The sequence below is a fragment of the Chiloscyllium plagiosum genome, chromosome 9 (genome assembly GCF_004010195.1).
Source record: "Chiloscyllium plagiosum isolate BGI_BamShark_2017 chromosome 9, ASM401019v2, whole genome shotgun sequence".
NCBI lineage: Eukaryota > Metazoa > Chordata > Chondrichthyes > Orectolobiformes > Hemiscylliidae > Chiloscyllium > Chiloscyllium plagiosum.
This window is the reverse complement of record NC_057718.1, coordinates 59,255,051-59,265,280: the sequence shown is the minus strand read 5'-3', so window position 1 is coordinate 59,265,280 and position 10,230 is coordinate 59,255,051. Positions and strand designations below refer to the sequence as shown.

General features: G+C 39.5%; 1 protein-coding gene and 1 long non-coding RNA gene across 5 annotated transcripts in view; one reads left to right on the top strand and one right to left on the bottom strand.

Annotated features, from left to right (window-relative positions):
• Positions 1-9,387, bottom strand: part of LOC122552889 — a 30,327-nt gene extending 20,940 nt beyond the window's left edge. The window contains exon 1 of the long non-coding RNA XR_006312541.1: positions 9,337-9,387. This is a non-coding gene — a long non-coding RNA (uncharacterized LOC122552889). The remainder of the gene's footprint in view (positions 1-9,336) is intronic.
• Positions 8,437-10,230, top strand: part of LOC122552887 (serine/threonine-protein kinase VRK2-like) — a 115,325-nt gene continuing 113,531 nt past the window's right edge. For 3 of the 4 annotated variants that reach the window (XM_043696037.1, XM_043696032.1, XM_043696036.1), the window contains exon 1: positions 8,437-9,033. The gene's annotated coding sequence lies outside the window, so the exon portion shown is untranslated. Of the gene's footprint in view, positions 9,075-10,230 lie in introns of all 4 variants that reach the window. The other variant, XM_043696034.1, reaches the window with a different exon arrangement.

Below are 10,230 nucleotides of genomic sequence, written 5' to 3'. Positions count from 1 at the left end.
TGCAATCTTCTTCCTGACCTCTCCGCCCCCACCCCCACTCCGGCCTATCACCCTCACCTTGACCTCCTTCCACCTATCGCATTTCCAACGCGCCTCCTCCCTACCTTTTATCTTAGGCTGCTGGACACACTTTCCTCATTCCTGAAGAAGGCTCATGCCCGAAACGTCGATTCTCCTGCTCCTTGGATGCTGCCTGACCTGCTGCGCTTTTCCAGCAACACATTTTCAGCATTTAGGAATGGGGAGACAAGTTATTGCTAGAGATGCACTGTGGCTGAGTTAATAAGGGTTGAATCAGCACGGACAGCTCTGTACAGCTTCATGGTAGTTGAGAGATGATGGTACGTTTTATCAAACCGCGGAAATGAGATTGTGATAGGAAGCAAGGAATTGCACACCTTCCTTATAACATACATTGTTGGTGACTTTGGTCAGAGCATTGAGCAAAAGTCAATATGGAGGAATTTCATCAGGAAGTTTTGAAAGATATAAACATGGAGCTGACACACAATGATAATATTCTCAGGGAGAAGTTACAGCTGGAGCAGAAGTTGATCGGAATGTAAAGGTTGACCTCTCAACTTTAAAAGAGAGGTCAACAGTACATCAGGAAAGAAAAAAAATTATCAAAGTTAAAAATAAGTAAAATGTTAATGAATTAGATGGAGAGATGACTTTCTTGAAAAAGATATTGAAGACGACTGCATTAGTAAGATAGCATTAACATGAAATGCCGTTTTTATGGGTGAGATGTTTTTACTGAATTAGGGAAGCAAACTTATTGCTGTGTGGGAGCATTGTAAAATGCTTTCTTTTGAGTACTGTTGGAAAGCACAAGTGGATATTTCAGAAAAAAGATTGCAAGTTTTGCTACAGGGTGATGGAAAATTCCATAATCCTGATGCCTTGGCACTGAGGATTATATTTCCTTCAATAATAATTTAATTCAAAAGAACTCAAGAGTTGGCTGTCTGTACAATATTTCCATTTGTGCATTGCTTGGTATCTCATTTCAATAAAATACACCTAAGAGCTTAAAGTCTCTCATAACCTGAATTTCCCTCAACTCACCCAATCTCGGATCATCTACGTGACATTATGAAGCTGTAAAATAGTGAGTGCACTTACAACTTTAGTTCCTTAGAGATGCATCCCTTTTTTCGAGATAAATTAAATGCACTGCATGCCCTTCTTATTGTACTTCAACTGGGAAAAGAATTACACTGTTTCTCTGGAGGTTTCCTACCAACTCTTAATTGTCAAGGCTCAGTAGTCCTTTGACCACTATTTTTAGTCCAATGGTTAATGCTATTCTATCAAATAACTGAGTCTGCTATTTTAACAAAATCATTAATTCAATTAAAATAAATGAGGTAACAATTTTGTCTCAACTGCATACATGGGAATCTGATACAAATGCATTAATCAGTCCCACTAAAAATAGTGGACACAGGCATTTCACACTTATTTTTTCTCAAATCTTTTCATAAAATTCTTGCATGTCTCAGGCTGATGATGGCAAGGCCAGCTGCTTTCTTCCTCATCATTTATTTTTCTGCAATTGAAGAAGCACTAATTTGTAAATTATCACATGAAATAAAGACTTACACTTTTATAAGGGAAAAGTTGCCAAGCTGAGATCTGCTAATGACTAGAAATGTCATGCACATTATTTGCAAATTAAGTTATAAAACCATCCATTTCACAGAATCCCCAATTTCAGCATGCATTACTGATCTCAAGCAGACCTGCATTATTTACATGATAGGGTATTAGCACGAACCACTTTGTAAAATCTCAATCACTTTCAACTTGTGAAATATGATGAATAGTTAAATAATTCCTTTTTTTTCAGAATGATGGATAATACTTAATGATATGTCAAAAATGCAAAGGCTGCCATCAGCATTTCCAGTAAATACATAGACAATGGCTCTATTTATTTACAATGAACAAACCAATAACTGGTTCAGGATGCAGGAAGCTCTGCTTTCATCATAGAAGACAAATTTCAAGTTTGAGAATAGGTCATATGTGTAACAGTTCCGTTTAACAAAATAATGCTATTGACAATGGCAGCATAGTAGCTCTGTGACTGTGCTATTAATCCAGAGTCATAGAGTGACAAATCTGAATGCATACTTCAAAATCCACCATAGAAGCTGGAACATTTAAATTTGCTAAAGAAAGAAATCCAAAATGAAACAAAAGTTAATAGATAAATGGTAGCTACAAAAGTGTTTTAAAAGTCCACCTGGTTCACTGATGTCGTTTAGAGAAGGAAATTGATACCTGGTTGAATAGCCTACTCCTAATTCACATGTTCTAATTTGTCATTATTAGCCAGTCTGACCTATATGTGACTCCACACCCTCAGCATTGTGCTTGACTCTTTCCTGAGAGGACTTACCAAACCACACTGTTGTACTTTAGGGAGAATGAGTGATGAGTGAGATATGCTGACCTTGCTGATGCCCTGCGTATTCTGCAAATTATCAACAACCACCTTTCAAATGCTTCTTGATTTCTGTCCTAAAAACAAGATAAGCAAACCCTGGTCTGAATATTTTTAATAGAATAGCAAACAGTTTGCATGGATAGTAACTCTGAGCGTGGTTATCTCAAATGGAGATGTTAAGAGCATCCAAATGTTTGAAGATCCTTTGATTTTGGAAAATTATGAAATGATATTTCCTACAGCAACTCACATTCAAGTTTTCTTTACAAAATATGAACATATGGGCTGGATTTCCATGGTTGAAATGGCTGTGAAGAATTGTTCTCTTAATTTAAAGCGTCTTGTTAGATTGATTTCACTATAAAATAAACACCCACAATATTCAGTTCTTGATTCTTGTACTATACCATCTTGACAGTAGAAATGATTTGATGGATAGTTTAAGCATCATTTTCACACTAACAACAGCTTTCAAAGGTCTCAATATTAAGATATTAACCTGAAAGTGCTTTTCTGATAACTCTTGAGTGAAACTGTTGATGGGCTTTGTTATAATATTGTGTCAGATTTCAACATTCTGCAGATTTTGCTATTATTGAACAGGCTACTCCATTGGCAACAAACTCTGCACATTAAGATTGTCAATGACTGATCATGCTTAATGCCTTTGTCAACACTGCACAAAGATAGACTGTCAGTTGTCTCCATCAATTATTGCTGTTTTAAGTTGTCTAATGTTCTGTCAACAATTATTGCCACACTTGTGTGCACAACTGTCAAAACAATACAGATACCCAAGAGTGTGTCACAAGACTGTAAGGATCTCAAGGAATTATAGCAATATTTTATGGCAAAATGGAAGAGTAGATAATAAAAAACACGTTTTAATAAGGATAGGTAAACTTAAGTTGACTTATTTCTAAATGTCAACCTAAATGATGATCCAGAAATAGAATTATTTCTTCTTATTCCTGCACTCAGGCATGTTCACACAAGACAAAAAAAGATTCATCGCTGCTGAAGTTGCATTTAAAATAAAAGGGGAAAAACAATGCCTTGGGCGAAGAATCATAAACAAAGTATACAATATGACATATTCACAAATCCATTGGATTTCCTGTTGATGAAGCTGAATTGTTGACAGCTGTTGATTGAAGTTGAGAGTGTGGTGCTGGAAAAGCACAGCAGGTCAGGGAGCAATCTGTAGATTGAAGCCAACTGTACACCTATGATTCTAATTAACTTGGATTCAAGTCACTAGGGATTGGTCACAGTTCATTCCTGCAGGTTTTACCAGGTAGACAGCAATACTAGATGCTTGAAAGCTTTATCAGGTTCCGAGGAAGTTTTACTGAGTAAAGGATTTCAGGGGAGAGGCTTCTGTAATATTCTCTTTACACTTACTCCTGTAAACATAACTCTAAGACCAAAAGGAGTTTGCTAGATGACCATTAAGATAGAGGGCCCACCCTCTTCAAAGCCAGATTTTCTAATAATTGAGACAATAAATCCCATCTCTTGCCTTTCTGAAAGTTTTGTTTGACTGCTTCTCTGAAGTCACCCGATTTCTCATAAACAGCAAGTAAACCATTGAATAATGGCTTTATTTCAAAGAAGAAAAGAATATTTTATGTCTAGTTAATGTCTAAATAGCTCAAAATCTTACGAGCTATATTCCAGATAGTCCTTAGTTATAGATACGTATTCCCAACATTTCATGTTCACAGACAGGCTGTCCGTCAGACCTTCAAAAGCACTAATTTACTGATTCTTTATTATATAATGCCATCAAACTCCTATGGTGGAGAACTTGGCTATGACCTCAAATTCAACCCCCCAACCTACCAAAGTTTTTATTATTATCTTTCCCTCTGGCCTGGCTCTAGCCCACTTGTTTTTAGAGACTCATACTTGCAGATCCGAAGTCTATTTTCGACTCTTAAGGTATGCTGAGTGCCAGTGGGCTGAATTTTACCAAACTCTGGCTAATTGCCAATTAGTCATCATCATAGGGTTGTAAAGCATAGAAACAGACCCTATGGTCCAACCAGTCCATGCCAACCAGATATCCTAAATCAATTCAGTCCCATTTGACAGCATTTGGCACATAACTCTCTAAATTCATTTGCCTCCATCACTTCTTCTGGTTACTCATTCCAAACATGCACCACACTCTGCCTGAAAATGTTGCTCCTTAAGTCCATTTTATATTTTTCCTCTTACCTTAAACCTATGCCCTTTAATTGCAGAGGGTTTTTCTCCATGTGCTCTAGTGAACTAACTGATGGAATTCTCTGCTGTTCACCTCATTATAGATGCACATTACCTCCATAGCACCACACTTGCTCTATCAGGGACTTACTAATGGCAGAAGTATTTGCTGCTCTGGGACCCTCCATGATTTCTGTCACTAGTGCCATATTTAAACATAGCTGGGTACCAGACCAATTACTGCCTGACATGAATAGCCTTTCACAGTACACACAGTGGCAGCAAAATGAAAAAGAAAAACTTATGAGTGCACCTCGGTAGCTCGCGTAACAGCTCAACGTAAATCGAATATCACATCTGTAAGTGTATTGCGGCTTTATACTATCACTTCACTGATCAATTTTCATAATAACTACACCTACATGAATTAAGCTATACATCTACTTGTCCTTATTGCCATATCATATTTGAACCCTGTCAAAGCGATTGCCTCTCTTCCTCTAATCCCCAGCATAACAATAACATCTTGTGATTGCTTAGGACTGACTGTGGCCCATTCCATCAACTGACTCAGAAGGACAGGCCAACTGATGATGGTCAGACCCTGAACAAAAAGGGCTTATGAAGCTTATTTTGCTTTCTGAAGAGGTTTATTATAGATTTATGAGATGGGACAAAAGGATATTCTCAATGCTTACAAGTTGTGGCCTTGAAGTCTATAGGTAGATATTTTGGAGTATGCAGAAGCAGTCTGTGCAGATTAATTCAGAGTTTGAGAAAGTATGACAAAATAATTGTGACCACTGAATGTAGCCATTAAAGGGGGGAGATTGCATATGAAGCCCCGAGGGAGCCAATTCTCTTGGAAGAATGTAAAAGTTAATTCCATCCAATAGCAAAGACTCAAATAGAAAAACAAGAAGATTGATACAGTAAGATAGACAGCTGCCAATTGCAAGGTTGTCCTCAAATCCAAACTCTTGGTCTCCCATAAAACCCAAATGGATAGAAGCGGGGAAGATGAAAGGAAGGCAAGTAGCAAGAGCAGAAACAGTTGGAAATATGTCATTATCTCCTCCTCAGACTTGAGGAAGGTCGGTGCTCAGGGAGGAAACAATGTCCAAAGGCCTAAATCTTTCCATTGTCACAAAGTGGGACACCTTTGCTGAACATTAAAGCTAAACCTATGGGTCTTAATGGGGCACACACTGTTAATGCAAAGAAAGGAGACCTGACTAAGAATATAAGTTATAATTCTGACTCTTAATTTTGAGACAAAGTACACATTAATGTGAGCGTGGGGTTGTTAGACAAGATATCTGAGAGTTACAAAGAGTTATCAAAAAGTAACTCCATATTCTTCAAATAAGACAGGCAAAAATTTAGATACAGTAAAGGAGATAGGAGTCACTAAACTCTTTTGCTTTGGAAAGGTATAACTTTTCCATTGGAGAGTGTACAATAGTGTACCAAGATTTTAATAAATGGTATTAGCACTGAGTAAAGACCCATGTCTTTGAATAGGGTTCACCTTGTGTGTGACCAAATATCCAGAACAGTAACTGTAGGGTTGTCCAAAATGTGCCTGTAGAAATGAGTTGAACTACTGGTGAATGATTTGGCAGGAGTGAAGGTCATAACCTTTCCTATAGTCAGAGAAAGAGCAAGTGAAGCCAAAGTGAGGGAGAAATGACAGGAAAAGGTTCCAGGACTTCTATCTTCAAGTAAAGTGACCCAAGAAAAATGTTCATTGCCACAGGTCAAATTGGCACAACAGGCAGACATTGATTACTTAAGAATTTCTTTCAGGATTTGGATAATCTGATGGAAAATCTTCTCTGATCAAGACTCAGTAGATTGACTGTTTTAAAAAAGTGTGTGTGTGTGTGTGGGGGGGGGTGGGTTGTGGTGGTTTTGGGGGCGGGGTGAGGGAATAGACATGTCATAGAATCATGGAGTCCAGAAGAGGCCCTTCATCCCATCGTGTCTGTACCACCAAAAATACACTTTCCCACAATAGGCCCATAGCCTTGAATGTTATGACACTGCAAGTATTTGTCCAAGTACTTTTTAAAGATTGTGAGGTTACCTGTCACAACTACTCTCCTTGGCAGGGAATTCCAGATCCAAAATTACGCTCTGGATGGAATTACTTGTACACAAATCCCGACTAAGTCTTCTTAAAAAGTGAACTCTCTTGTTCTTGACCCTTTGACTAAGGGGAACAGCTGCTTCTTATTCACCCTATCCATGCCCCTCATAATTTTATATGTCTCAATCTAGACCACCCTCAACTTTCTCCGCTCTATAGAAAACAACACAAAGCTATTTATCCTCTATTTACAGCTGAAAAGCTCCATCCTAGGCAACATCATGGTGAATCTTCTCTGGAACTCCTCCACTGCAATTACATTCTTCCTTTAATGTGGTAAAGAGAACTGCACACAGTACTCCAACTGTGGCCTAACCAAAATTCTGTATAGCTCCAATATAACCTTCCTGCTCTTATAACATATGCCTCAGCTAATAAAGGTAAGCATGCCGTATGCCTTCCCAACTACCCTATTATGCTGTCCAGACATCTTCATGGATCTGTGGACCAGGACCCCAAGATCCCTCTGTTCCCCCGAGCTTCCCAATGTCCTGCCATTCATTTTGCACTTTCATATCTTGTTATTTCTTCCAAAATGCATCATCTCAAATTTATCAGGGTTAAACCCCATCTGCCACTGATCTGGCCAAACCATCGATATTAGCCCGTAACTCAAGGCCTCCCTCATCACTGTCAACCACCCAGCCACTGTTTGTGTCATCCAGAAATTTACTTATCATCCCCCACCCCCTTGCATTGTCTACATCATTTATGAATATCATAAACAATAAGATATCCCTGTGGAACATCACTGGACACCGGCCTCCAGTGTCCTCTCTCTTCATCCATCTGCTCCTCAGTTGCCCACTGGGGTGCCTGCTTCAGTTGGAATCATTTGTGCTTGCTGAAAAACAACATTAAAATGATAGGTCACAGAAATTTTTGCAATGTCCCCACACACTGCATCTGGTTTGGACTGATGAAGAGTCATCTACACTTGAAACATTAGCGTTCATGGGGAGAAAGCAAGCTATCTGACCTGCTGTGATCTTCAGTTTTTTTTCAGTACAGATTCCAGCATCTGCAGTAATTTGTTCCTATGTCAGTTTTGGACAATTTAGGCTACTGTTACTTGACATATGGCTACAGCACCATAGTGAATATCACATCAAAAGATGTACATTCACACAATTATTTCCTAGTTCTTTACAAGTAACAGAACAAAGTCTGTGCTATGAAATGGAAATTACCAAATACTGCAGGAGAGGCAAATTGGCTGGGGCTGTATTCCCTGGAGTGCTGGAGGCTGAGGGGCGACCTTATAGAGGTTTATAAAATCATGAAGGGCATGGGCTGTTTCCCCTGGAGTGTCAGACGCTGAGGGGTGACCTTATAGAGGTTTACAAAATTATGAGGGGCATGAATAAGGTAAATAGACAAGGTCTTTTCCCTGGGATGGGGGAGTCCAGAACTAGAGGGCATAGGTTTAGGTTGAGAGGGGAAAATTTCAAAAGGGACCCAACAGACAACTTTTTCAGGTATATGGTCCGTGTATGGAATGAGCTGCCAGAGGAAGTGGTAGAGGCTGGTATAATTACAACATTCAAAATGCATCTGGATGAGTATAGGAATAGAAAGGGTTTACAGGAATATGGTTCAGGCGCTGGCAAATGGGACTAGATTAGGTTAGGCTAGGATATCTGGTCGGCATATAGCCGAGTTGGTCCCAAGGGCCTGTTTCAGTGCTGTAATTTCTATGACTCACTGGCACAGACATACAGAATGAACAATCCCTTTACTCGAGCCATAAGGTCGGAGTGAGACCCACGCTTGTAGCGGTGGTACATTTCCTCCTTTGTTCTAATCCAGAAGCAGTTCAGAAATTCTAGAAAACCAGGATAAGAGCAATGGGCCTCACTTTTATTTAAGCCGTTAGGGTTTGGAAAGACACGTCTCCGGGTGGAGTACCAGAGCGGAATAAATGGTTTTCTGTACAGTCCACACCATTCCTACCCGCAATAAGAAAGAACTGCAAGAGTGACTTTCCTGGCTGTCCAGATTTTCTTCACAGCACTTCTCTACAGGCTTGAAAGTAGAAAACAGGAAGGCGAAGTCCCGGCTCTGTCTTTTTACTTTTACTTTCACTTTCTCAGGGACTCACTCCAGTCACCGGGGTATCACATTTCTTGGGAGTCGGCTCAAACAGAAAGCACCAGCCTATCACAGCCCACCCTCTGGAGCCCACACTGTAGACTGGAGTCCTTCTGACTGTGTAGGTGTCTCCTGACCTCCCGTCTTCGGCCTGTTTGTAAAGTACACGCTTAATCCATTTATCTTCTACGTTTAAACATTCTGTCTGTATAAATGTGCTCTTTTTAAACAAACCTATGCTATTGAACAGAACGAGACCACTGGAGAAGGCGAGGGAGGGGAAAGTTCTTTAAGTGTGGCTGGAGATGGAAATGTTCCAGCCCTGAAAACTTGTACCGTAAAATTTAAATTGGTCCACACCTTTTCAGTTTATATGAATTCTGCAGTAGCAGGGCAAGCTGAATGTCTTTAATTTATTGCTGACCTGCTGGATTCATTTGGCCAAGTTTGTCTGGGCACATCGTAACGATTGTTGATCGGAGCCCGCAGAATAAACACTGGGCTCGGCCAGGTTTATGGGCGGGAACTAGTTTGCGTACAGGAATGGTAATGGATAGACGTAAAAGACTGGACATTTGGGTGAATTATAGGTGTAAGCACGTACGTAGTTTATTTAGGTTAACGACGCATTACCACTGTACTAGTTAATTTAGATTGTACCCAGTCCCAACTGCTTACCAGGGAGGTACTCGAGTTTACTGAGTTTTAAACTAAAATAGAACTTTGAAAAATATATAATTTGATATTTTATAAACATTTTGTGTGCCACGAATGTGCTAAATCCAGGTCTCTAGTTTGAGCTTCAATCTGGATAAATGTGAGGTACAACAAACAAGGCTTACACAATTAATGGTAGGGCCTTGTGTCGTGGCGTGGAACAGAGGGATGTGGGGGGTTCAGGTCCATAATTCATTGAAAGTTTGCAACACATAGACAAGGTGGTTAATTTGGCACATTTGCCATCATTGCTCAGTCCTGTGAATATAGGAGTTGAAAAGTTATGTTGAGATTGACATTGATGAGGCCTCTTCTGGAATACTGTATCTGATTCTAGTCACCCAGTTACAGAAAGGATATTATTTAAGCTGGAGAGGATTCAGAAGATATTTCCCAGGATGTTGCCCAGTATGGAAAGTTTGTGTTATAAAGAAAGGCTGGGTTTTTTTTTTGCTGCAGTGTAGGAAGTTGAGAGGTGACTTGATAGAAGTTTATCAAATAATGAAAGGTAGAGATAGAGTTAAGGGTAGTTGTATTTTCCCGAGTTTAGAGGATTTCAAGACTAGGTTGCACATGTTTAATGTGACATGAGAGAGATTTT